Source organism: Colias philodice, chromosome 29 (genome assembly GCF_061535455.1).
Source record: "Colias philodice isolate Cphi_HAF_F1 chromosome 29, ilColPhil1 Martin Lab GWU primary, whole genome shotgun sequence".
In the NCBI taxonomy this organism is placed as follows: Eukaryota; Metazoa; Arthropoda; class Insecta; order Lepidoptera; family Pieridae; genus Colias; species Colias philodice.
In genome coordinates this window covers 7,485,263-7,498,389 of record NC_143114.1, presented here as the reverse complement: position 1 = coordinate 7,498,389, position 13,127 = coordinate 7,485,263, and the positions used below count along the sequence as shown (strand labels likewise).

Below are 13,127 nucleotides of genomic sequence, written 5' to 3'. Positions count from 1 at the left end.
TCAGAAAATATTTATTTTTAAATTTTCCCACAATAGTAATGTAATAAATGTGAAAGTTATTATTTCCTATAGTTTATTATACAAATCCAACAAAGGTTAAAACTATTTTAGCCATGAGCTAAAGTCTTAGTAATATTATTAACTAGCTGTGCCACGCGGTTTTACCCGCATTGCTCCGCTCCTATTGGTCTTAGCGTGATGATATATAGCCTATAGCCTTCCTCGATAAAGGGGCTATCTAACACCAAAAGAATTTTTCAAATCGAACCAGTAGTTCCTGAGATTAGCACGTTCAAACAAACAAACGACTCAGCGTTATAATATTAGTATAGAATATAGATAAATTAAATAACTTAACAATGAGTTAGGAAGGGAAATATAATATTCAATATGAAGTACAGAGTCGGGTCACGAACACAATTTCGCAACGAGCGACCGGTTTCAAAAGCCACGCTTACTATAGCTTTGAGCTTACAGACTTTTATATATTCTGTGCTTATAGTATCTATACTAATATTATAAAGCTGAAGAATTTGTTTGTTTCTTTGAACGCGATAATCTCCGGAACGTCTGGTCCGATTTGAAAAATTCTTTCGGTGTTAGATAGCCCATTCATCGAGGAATGTATTATCGCTAAGACCAACAGGAGCGGACCACTGCGGGTAAAACCGCGGAGCGCAGCTAGTAGAATATAGAAATTCATATTATTAGCTGACCCGACAGACGAACTAACTTCACGCCAATTCAAAATAAACTATAACTTTACATAAATCGAAATATCTATTTCAAAAATGGCTCAATAAATGTTTATTCTTGTATTTTATGTAACACTTGCTATTGCACTTTAATTGGTTCTAAATAAAATGCATAATATATGCAACTGTGATGCTGTTCTAATTTTAACATAACTCTCACTCATAGATAGGTAATTTGATAATTAACAAGGTTATAATGAAACCATTATATATGTCGCTTTACACTGTATGTATGTTTGTATGTATATTTTAAACTACGCAACGGACTTTGATGCGTTTTTTAATAGATAGAGTGGTTCAAGAGAAATGTTTTAGTAGGTATATAATTAGTTAAGTTTTGGGCAAAGCCGCGGGTGCACAGCTTAATTGATAATTTAATAGTTTATTAACTCAATGACGGACATATCAGCAGTATTATAATTGATAGGATTTTAATAAAGTGTAGGCCATGTTGAAAGCAGCCCACTTTTGTTAGCTCACGAGTGTCGCGCTAATAAGCTTGTCACGGCGTTTATTGGCTCTTCACTTGACTAGTGATGTGACACACGTGGATGTATCGATAGTTTTTATCGACAGTTGTGATTGCTCTAGGTCTAGAGCAAAATATATTTTTACAATAATATAAGAAATAAATTTTAGGAAGAAAACAAACGTGTAGACAACGCAATGGAACTTATTAAATTAGAAAAATTTTAAAATTTACAAACTTTTTACGGCGATCAAGCATTAAGGCTCTAAAGCAAAAAGCCTGGCTGGATGGAAAATAGCTTCCTGGTGAAAGTATTTAAATAATCAATCTTACAAACACTAAACACAATCAATTTATATCCCTTAAAAATACAAGTATAATTATCTAGATACGGAAAATTTTAATAAAATTATCGATATAAAAATATCCAAAAAGAAAGTATCGACACAGCACACCACTATCGACAAATATTGACGTATCGATCGGTCTGTTAGGTTGTTTGTTTGAGCGTTCCGTGAACAACCGCCCGTATCGTGGCCGGTACGAGTTAAAATTAAATAAAACTATGCCTGTAGATGCAGTGTTTCATCATAAAGCCGGCAACTCACGTACCGCAGGGGCAATATTGGAACAATCTCGGTTGGTCGGAGCAATTTCTGATGTTCTCAAAATTTCCCGTGCTTACCTATACACATCACAATTAAAGAGCCAATTCATGCCGGCTACACACGTCCCTGCCGCAGGGGCAATATTGGAACAATCTCGGTTGGTCGGTAGTCGGAGCAATTTCAGCTGTTCTCAAAATTGTCCCTGCTTGCCTATTAATACATGTCACAATTAAGAGGCTAATTAAGGGTGCAATTAAGCTATATTTAGTACTAGCTGCCTTTCGCGGTTTCACCCGCGTGGCTCCGCTCGAGCTCTTGTTGCAGGTTTAATCGTAATGATATATAGCCTATAGCCTTCCTCGAACTTTGTTAGAATATGTGATGGAATATCATCATCATCAGTCCAAATAAAATATCCAACTAAAATCTACAGAATAAACGAAGAAACAGTTCTAATAAACATAAAATAATAATAATTGGTGTCTTATATTCAGTCCCGCGGCTTGGGGTCGCTCATTATCATAAAGAATACTTTCACACAAATAACAGCTCTATTTAATTTTAAATCTAAAAGGACTGTCTCTTAAAGATATACTTCAATTACGAATTACGAATTTGGCGTATTTTAATTTAGTCATGGTCGAAAATTGTTTGTTTTGATAATAACCTTTATCCTTTCCTACTTTCTTTGAGCGAGCAGTTTTATTTCAGTAAAGCGGCCAATAAAATATAAATATAGTTTAAAAACACACTTTAATACGATAAACTGATGAAATTATTGTATTATCACCGATCCTTGATGAGTGTTTGTACACTTTGAATAAAATCTGACCATTTTAAGTGGGTCAAAATCGAGTCTAAAGCCCTTTACATACAATCATAAAGGTGAAGCTCATATTTAAGCATGTTTAAAAGAAACAAAAAGTGTATATAATACTTTATTTATACTAAACTTGAACTCATCGACAGAATAATTTTTAATTAAAACTGACCATATTTCATTTTTAAAAATCTACATACTAATACCTACCCCAAGAACTACAAAAGATATATTTGATCACAATTATAAATGTAAATTCAATAACATATGTAAAGCGAACACAAACAATAATTAATAAATTTATCAGTTAATTACAGTTTGCGTGGTGATGACACACCATTCAATTTGCATGAGCTTGATACAAAACAATGCTTGTATTGACTCTGGATTCAATTGAAATTTCGATGTTTCAAAAATTGATGTTTTCATTATAAATTAATATACGTCTACACGTTGAATCGGTGAAGGAATACATTGTGAAAAATATATAGTTCTAAACTAGAAAGCATTATGATGAAAATATTATGTTTTAGAACTAAAATGTCAGACATGTGACATCTGCCAGCACTTGGCCAGCGTGGTGGAACTGTGAATGGTTCACCAATGTCCCTGCAGTGGAACAAAATTATGCTGATATGATAAAATTGGATACCGAAATTGTACCGAAAAAAATCGATAGTAATACCTAGTTATTTGATATTTTTGAAAGTAGACTAAAATTTTTATTTGATTATGCACATCTTTTTAAAACAGTATCTTTCGACTGTCTTGCTACTTTTTCTCGGTAAAATTTACATTTCTCTGTCTACATCAGTGGTTTTGAAAAAAATATTTATTTATAAAGATAATAGTGATTATTTTTTTTAGTTTGATTTTGATTATAACTTATAAGCAATCCGCCAGATCGTATACAACCAGCAGTATATTGCAAATTGCAATACACGGACAACATGACTGATGGCTTATTAACATACTCTGAACTGCAGATAACTTCATTAGTGGTGTGGGAATATCGATAGAAATATCGATTTAAATTGCTTGATACATCACTAAAACTGTAGTCCTTACGGAGTAGTCTCAGGACTTTATTTTTAACCATTTCAATTTATTCATATACCGGTAAAATAACTTACTTACACGCTTTAAATGTACTTTATTTACCAGCGTAGAAGCTTAGATAGCTTGACTTATATTTTATTAGATCACTAATACAAAAATGTGTACTCATGTACTCATCACTAAAACAAAAAATAACTGATTTCAAGATGTAACATATCAAGTTATTAAAAAAAAATATCGATAGTCATAGTACAACTCTAGCCGCGCGCTGCAACACCGCGATAAGCCGCTCAAATAGTGATGCATACAATTTGCATACATTATCGATACTGTGCAAATCCATGGAGCAGATGCGATGAAATGAAAATATTGTTTTTCTTATTGCTTTAGAAGATAAGAGATGATGGATTTGTCTCGTTGATGGTAATGTTTAAAAAAATAACTTAGACAATATAAATAATAAAAAAGAGCGTGTGTGCAGAACACGTGTCAGAAGTGAAACTTCTTTGGCAAGATTCAAAGATACCACAACTTCTTTATGCGCGTTGAGAGTTAAATTTCAATGTTGCGTCATGACAATACCGTCACGTCATGGAGAAAGACGACGATTATAGTATGTTTGAATCTTACTAAAGAAGTTTCAATTCTGACACGTGTGCTCGTACACACGCTCTGTTTTTCATTTTAAAAGTCTATACTCTATGGTAAAATAAAATATTATAGAGCTAAAAAATTTGTTTGTTTGTTTGGTTGAACAAGGTATCTCGGGAACTACGGGTGCGATTTGAAAAATTCTTTCAGTATTGGATAGTCCCTTTATGGAAGAAGGCTACGAGCTATACGTATATATCATCACACTAAGATCAACAGGAGCGGAGCAATGCGAGTAAAGCCGCTTGACACAGCTAGTATAAGTGTATATGTCGTGGCCATATCGTGGATTTGCTCATTTCATGAAATGGCCACGACGTACAGAAAACAGTCCTCTTGATTTATGTTTAGATGTACTTTTTTGTAACTGTAGTAATATGTTTTGAGAAAAATAAATTATTATTAATTTATTAAATGATTTTTTATTTATACCTATTCAACCCGAGTAAAACCTCTTGGCACAGCCATAACTAGATATGTATATGTATTGTGTACATATAAAATACTAGCTTTCCACCCGCAGCTTCGCCCGCGCAGTCAAAGAAAAACCCGCATAGTTCCCGTTCCCGTGGGATTTCCGGGATAAAACCTATCCTATTTCCCGGGATAAAAAGTAGCCTATGTCCTTTCTCGGGTATCAAAATATCTCTATACCAAATTTCATGCAAATTGGTTCAGTAGTTAAGGCGTGATTGAGTAACAGACAGACAGACAGAGTTACTTTCGCATTTATAATATTAGTATGGATACCGGCCGAATTGATAACCTCCTCCTTTTTTTTGAAGTCGGTTCAAAAGCTTATCTTTAAAATACAATTGATGAGTTATTCTGCTATCTTATCTTTTATAATTTGCGAAGATCCCCGAATCTTATGCCGTTATTCAACAATTTGATAACTCATTGATATCGTGGGAATATCAAATAATGTATATCTTTTGTGAATTTTTAATCTTTTTAAAGCTCACTCGTTGGAAATCGTAGTTTTTTACGCTTTGGTTTAGCAAAGTTTTCTGTTATCATTGAAGTGAAACTTCTTTGTCGGGGTTGGAAAAAAATTTAGTGTAATATTTTTTCGTTACGCGTGACATTTTTTCCGTTACGCGCCATTTTTTTCTTATCCCTACCACGCGTGATTCGACGTATTTCTGTAAAGTTGCGTATAGTTAATTATTTTTTTGAAAAATAAGGTCATAAAGAAGTTTCACTTCTTACGTGTGTACACTAGTACACGCACACATTTTTTTTCTTAAGAAACTATAACAAAATTTTATAAACTAATTTTACAATTACATTCATCTTAGAATGCTTTATCGTTAAGTTCAGCTTAAGTTAGCTTTAAGTTAAATTGAGTTTGAGTTTAAGCGATGTCAAAAATACGGTCTACTAATTATTTCATTACTTTAGCGTTGCATAGTACTAAGGTATATACTATGCAATGTTATGTTATGATTATTATTAGTGTCAAAATTAACTAGAAGCTTAAGTTATGTTTAAGTTTGAGTATGAAATTGAGTAACGATATCGATAGCACAAATTATTGCATTATCTAAGTATTTCATAATAAGTACCTTAAGAAGCTTAATCGTTAAGTTATCGTTAAGTTAAGCTTAAGTTAGGTTTAAGCATGAGTGTGAAATTGAGTTTGAGTACCAATGTCGACACAATACAATATTTATGATAACACAGAGTCTAGACGGGAAATGTGAAAAATTGAAAATCAATGTTTTTTCTATCACTTTCCATATTTTGTTCCAGACGTTTGTAAATGACTTTTTGATTACTTCCAAATACTTGTGTACTAAGTGAGAAAACTTGAACCTAGCTTTGTTTTGAGAAGCGTGGTAAAGTTTGGTGAGGTTTAATAATTAGGTGTTTTTCTTGTTATTTGGTGTGATATGTTTGTTTAATGTGATTATAAGTTATTTATTTTCAAATTAACTTTCTGCCCGCGGCTTCGCCCGCTATGTCTAAAACCTTCCTCGAGAACCGCTCTATATATTAAAAAAACCGCATCAAAATCCGTTGCGCAGTTTTAAAGATTTAAGTATACATAGGGGACATAGGGACAGAGAAAGCGACTTTGTTTTATATTATGTAAAAGGTGATGAAAAAGGGTTTAGCAAATGATCCTTTTTGTTAAATATACCCTAATAAAATAAATATGTTGATATGAACGGTATCGACGAAAAGCTGAGCAAGAAAACAGACAAAACATAAGCTATCGTTATGTAAAGACCTCATTAAAATCGTTCCAGCCATTTCAGAGATTAGATAGAGCGAAATATCTAGAATTTTATTTCCGTCTATGTCTACATATTTATAAATAATAAAAAATTAACGTTTTTGTTAAGGAACAAGGAAGGTCCTTATGGAAAGAAAACACATTGACTGACCGGTTGGCTTGGTTGGTAGTGACCCTGCCTTCCAAGCCAGAGGTCGTGGGTTCGATTCCCACCCGGGGCAAATATTTGAGTGATGAACATAGATGTTTGCCCTGTGTCTGGGTGTTAATTATCTATATAAGTATTTACTTAAAATTATATGTATGTTTATCAGCCATCTGGTTTGCATAACACAAGCGAAAGCTTAGTGTGGGATCGTGCCGTGTGTGAAAATTGTGCTGGAATATTTATAATAGATGAATTTATGTATGTTTAAGGAAACCTATAAAATGGGAGTGCAGGTCTGTCTGTAAACGGATTATGCCAAATATAATCCGAGTTTCTTGTGCGGCTTCCATATTTAATTTATTAATATAACTTCGCGTAAATCTTGTTTTCCTTCAAACAATGTCAATGTCGATGAAATACCTAATATAACATACAATAGCTCTCCGCCCGCGGCTTCGTCCGCGTTTTCAAAGAAAATCCCGCGTAGTTCCCGTTCCCGTGGGATTTCCGGGATAAAACCTATCCTATGTGTTAATTCAAGTTACCCTCTATATCATGTGTGCTAAATTTCATTGTAATCGATTCAGTTGTATTTACGTGAAAGAGTAACAAACATACATACCTACACATATACATACATCCAGACGAAAAAACTTGCATAGTTCCCGTTCCAATGGGATATCCGGGATAAATCTATTATATTATGTCCTTTCCCAGATCTTAAACAATATTTTATCCAAATCGATTCCGTGGTTTAGGTGTAACGAAGAAACAGACACATAGATAGTGTGATTTTCACACTCAGGTAACTATACAAAGGTGAAATAAATTATGAAATTCCGTTCAGCAGTTCCTGAGCTTAACGCGTCAAACAAACAAAATCTTTATATTATTTTTTAAAATGTACTGAACACTAGTTGTTCTGCCAGAATACCTTATTACATATCTGTGGTGTTTGGTATATACCTCGTAAGTGCAAAAATGGCCATTTTTTGTTTTTTGGCCATCTATACTGATAAAAACGTCCTCTTTCGTTTGGTCTATGTCACATAAGCCTATTGATAGTAGAAATACCTTAAATAGGTTGTATCAAAACCCCTTAAGTACAAAAAAAAATATTTTTATTTGATACAAATATATTAATATAACTTAACATAGACTTGTAAAACGAATACTCAATCAACGAACGGCAATTTACAACGTAAGAGCACTTAACATAATTAGACCAAACTTGAATAATTATTATCATCACTTAACTTAATTGTACCAAATCAAATAAAATTATTTGTGAACTTAACAGGTCTTCTCCGGGTTCTCCCTTACTTAAATATAACGTTATTTGGCACATAATTTAAATCTTCAGACATTAGGTCTCAAGCCTATTATCTATAAAGAAACATGCATGTGATGCAAGATCTCTTAGACTTAGTGTGTTCAGAAACGTTTACCAATCTTTAAATCGATTTAAAGATTGGTAAACGTTTAAAAAGCCAAATAACGATACCTACATGCACAAGGTTTGATTCTTTGTCTCTTCAAATTCATTCTTTCATGTCAGATTAGAATAGATTTAGAAAAATCGGAGCATAAGGCAACATTTCACTATGAAACTAAAAGATAAAAGCTGTTTGTTTACAGATTCCAAATTTAACTGCATCTGTAGCCTTTTATAAAAGAAACTTTGGACTTTTAATTTAAAAATCCGCAAAGTTACTACTAAACGAACATTCCATTATGTTATGTATGAAGGAATAGCTCAAAGAGGTGCGGATGAAATCGCATCATGCTTATGGCATTTTATTAACCGTTTGGCAGAAGAAGTAGAGTAGCTTATTTTATATTCAGTGTTTTCCAGGTCAAAAACGGTATAATATCTTGTAAGTGTTAAGCAGATATTGAAAGATTCATTCAAAAAAGAAACAGCACCATCTCCGTTCCCCGAGATAAATGAAAATGACCAGCAATCGCCATGATGTAAAATTAATGAATGAATCTGACTTCTTTCCATTTTCGAAACTATTGACTACCTACTCATTTTATCAAAAGAAATACTGCAACAGACAAAACTACATTTGGTTAGAACTGTATTTTCTGGTTGATGTATGAAAAGTCTAATGACGTAGATTTTAAATACTCTGAGTGAAAATGAAGAGTTTCTGTATTTCTGGTTTAAGAGAACTGAGAAAAGATAGAATTCTCCGAAGTGGCTTTGCCATTGGCCTCTAATGAGCCTATCAATATCGATGCTCTGAAATTCAAAGATATCTTAGATCTCCTGCCAATAAATGATCCAATTTATGATGATTATTTCAAATCATTGTCTCATGGTCCGACTAGAAACAATCTTATGACTTTCAGTGACAGTGATGACGACTATGAATGAATGTTGTAGTGGTACGTTTTACAAACAAATTTTATTTGACTTGATCCAGCTTGTAACTATTTGCAGGGTAAAGACATCTTCTCACAAGGAGAAGACATGAGCAGTAATCACCACGCTTGCTCACTGCTGGTTGGTGATTTCAGACCAAAAACCCGGTTGCCATCACGATGTTTTCCTGTTATTAGAAATGATTATGTTTTCTTGTTATAGAAGACTAGCTGTCCGCCTGCGGCTTCGCCCGCGTTTTCAAAAAAAAACCCGCATAGTTCCCGTTCCCGTGGGATTTCCGGGATAAAACCTAGCCTATGTCACTCAGAAATGATGTAGCTTTCCAACAGTGAAAGAATTTTTCAAATCTGCCAAGTAGTTTCGGAGCCTATTCAATTCATACAAACAAACAAACAAACAAAAAATCAAACCTTTCCTCTTTATAATATTTGTATAGATGTATAGATGTATCTCTGGTTATTAGAGAATCTACTTATGCATCCGAAAAAGACACATTGGTACATGTCGGTTGATGGGATCGATCCCGCAGCATCTAGCACGGCAGGCAAGCGAACTACCGTGACTTCTGAACCACACACACACACACACACTACTTTTAGGATTTTACTTTGTAGAGAGAGTATCAGAGAATTGCATATTGCACGAAAATCACAATATTTCCTGGCTTTTTTATGAGTACTTATTTGTGGCAAATCACACTCCTATTCGTTTTTGTTTTTATATATGGTTAAATCTATTTGTATGGAAGACGTTTCCCCATAATATTTGTTTTTTAATGTCTGTTTATGTCTCCGTCGAAAAAAAAAAGAAAAATCCTTTCCATTAAGGTAAAAATAGGAATAAATACTAATTAAGAGTACAAATAAATATGCTCTAATCCACTTAAGTACACACGTTTTAGACATTTTCACATCATTTTCACATTTTTTCTTTTGGTACAAACATGTTAAGTAACAATTACTCTTGAACTAGAACATTTTTTTTATTTTTTTTGTAAGTGTTCAAAACTTGAACATAATAGACATTTAAATATCATAAATTTGTTTTACTCAAGTGTTTATTCCGATCTGTAGCGACAGGGTAGCAACCGTGAAAACTTTCAAACGCTCATACCCAAAAATCACCATTTTGCACTTAAGTGGTACGTACCAAATACCACAGATATGGATATAGATAATTTTCGACAAATTATGTATTCTCAAATACTTAACAGAAATATAAAAAAAAATCATAAAATCGATCAAACCGTTTCGGGGGAATTTCGATACAGCGTGTCATGAGTTTTTAACTATGATTAAATTGCAAGTTCATCAAAATTAGTTCATCAATTTTTGTTTTAACTTAATCTCCATATTGACAATTGATATAGCTCTACCTAAAAAGCTGCCAAACAAAAAAGTTCCTTCAAAATCGATACGTTAGTTCCAGAGATTCTATTTCCAACCATATAAACAAACATTTTTATCTTTATTTTTAGTAAAGCACTTGAACCGAATCCGCCCGCATACTTAACACTCACTTAAACTTAGGCTTATATTATGAACTTGTCGTTTGAAAGCTAAAAATAAGTTATTATTTTTCTGTTATGTTTGTAGAGTCTATATTTAGCAAAAGGTTATCTCAATGCGAAATTTCATCATAATCGATTCAGCAATTAAACGTAAAAGAGAGACAGAGATATTTACTTATATAGGTAGTATTTAAAAATAAAATAATTATTATGTTTAAATGCAAGCTAGGTATAACATCTATTTCCCATCATACAAATATCATAAATCGATGAATAATTTTGGATGAATTTTGACAATTCTTTCTAACGTCTCGTCTTTCTTTTTTGTTCTTCTAAACCTCTGTGTCAAATTCCATCCCAATTTGTTCATGCGTTTTCAATATACAAGTATACAAACAGGTTCACAAGCTTTCACATTTCATATGAGAATTTATATAATATAATTATTATATTATATTTTACGTGTTGTTGTTCATTTTAATATTTATAGATATTTTATTGTATTAAAATTATGTTTTTTAAATAACTATTACATCCCAAGAATTATAACTTTCCGTAGAAATTAAAAAGACGACTTCATTTTTATGAGCGTTTAAAAAATGAAGTTCTTTCCGTGTATAAAAATATGTTTAAATTAAAAATACTTATTAAATAAGTATTATTTAAAATTGTATTTCTATACAATAAATAAATTCTTCTTCATGTCTCATAATTTAATTTGTCTCTCATATGATTTCTAGAAGAAACCAATTAAACGAAAAGACGGTCTTTAAAAATATCTTCAAAGATAAAAGAAAGTGCTACAAAACCATAAAATGGAATAGAATTACGCCTAAAATAAAAAAACAGTGATTTTTTATGAATTGAAAAAAATAGAGCAAATCCTTTTTTATTGTTAAAATTAAATTACCCACAGGTATTCTGGCAGAGATCGCTCGTTAGAGATAAGACTGCCCTTGTCTAACGGAATACATTACAACCTAATTGCTTTTTGTATTTAAACAAAAATAACATTGATTAACTCTATATGACTCTACTCTACTCTAATATGACTCTACACATTACGATATTCATTTTTATGTTAGTATATAGTAATTTATTTAGTAAAATATTATCTATAAATTTTTTTAAATAAATATAAATAATATTTCTTAACAATCAATTTATCGATACGAGCTTTCTACGTAAGCTTTTTCAATACCTATTATAGATAACTAATAAACAAAAAAACCCAACTCACCCTTGTCCACAAGTAAACAAATAAACAACACACAGATGCAAAACACAGAAACAGAAACACAGAAATTTATTTGGCAGAAACTGTGTGACACAACACTTGCTCACAACGGTAAAGCGCGGACTGATCGTGGTTCGTTGGGAATTTTGTTTGGTAGCAAATGATCGCTGTGTGTTGCCGAGTGACGAATTATAATCTCCCGTTTTTTTCCAGTGAAACTTCTTTGGGCGCGAGTAAAATTTCGAGATCACGTCATGGCAATACCGTCACGTCATGGAAGAAGGCGAAGATTTTGGTATCTTTGAATCTGGCCAAAGAAGTTTCACTTCTGACACGTGTGCTCAGCACACACGGTTAGATTCTACTAAATTGAGTTATGTAGCTCTGTTGTTGTTATTTTTAGTGTGAATATGAAAACTATCATTTTAGAGCTTTTAGTTATTATAAGAATATTTTCGTTGGTTGTTTTATAAGAATTAAGAATACCTTAAAATACAAAATTTTGTTAGTAAATACTGTAAGAGCAAAATTGTAGAGTTCTAAGTATTTGGTACGTTCAGGTAACGGTATTATAAGAATTTTATGATGTAATAAAAATATTAGCATGCTTTTTATGATTACCGATTAGTCATTTTAACTGCCTGTTTAAAAAAACCATTAAGGCTACGTAATAAAACAAATATTGGTTTCCAGACTTATTAACTGCTTTTTTCTTTATATAATTGTATTGTTTCAAATAAAATGATGAACATTACTTTTAATAAGAAATAAATGATAGCTTTTTGTTACGAATTACTCAACCTTTTAAATAAAAAAATATAGCATAAGAAAGCTACATCTTTTCCTAATGAAATGAGCTCTATCTTTTATCCCGGATCAACTCGAGTGAAACCGGGAAAAAAGGCTAGTTATTTAAATCATTATATTTAATTTACTAGTTTATTGTCCTAGGTCACCTTTGACCAAGAAAACAATATATTTTTACAAATACATATGTACATTAAATATCTTATTGTTTGTTTTTTTTTAATATATAAACACATATGTACATTTTATTTCTTAACAGCCTATTTCAAATATACTTATAATTTCTAAACACTGATGCTGAATTAATGATATTACTGCCAAATAAAAAAATACTAGTAAAAGAAAAATAGAAGATATATTTTCAACAAAATATGGGTATATTTTTTCAACGGTATCCCTTTTTGCGATACCTGTATCCACGCACACATG

At 32.1% G+C, this 13,127-nt stretch overlaps 1 protein-coding gene across 1 annotated transcript in view; it reads right to left on the bottom strand.

Annotated features, from left to right (window-relative positions):
• The window catches only part of sli (slit guidance ligand), a 159,231-nt gene extending 147,215 nt beyond the window's left edge, over positions 1-12,016 (bottom strand). Inside the window, exon 1 of the mRNA XM_089712697.1 lies at positions 11,895-12,016. The gene's annotated coding sequence lies outside the window, so the exon portion shown is untranslated. The remainder of the gene's footprint in view (positions 1-11,894) is intronic.
• Positions 12,017-13,127: the final 1,111 nt, after the last annotated feature.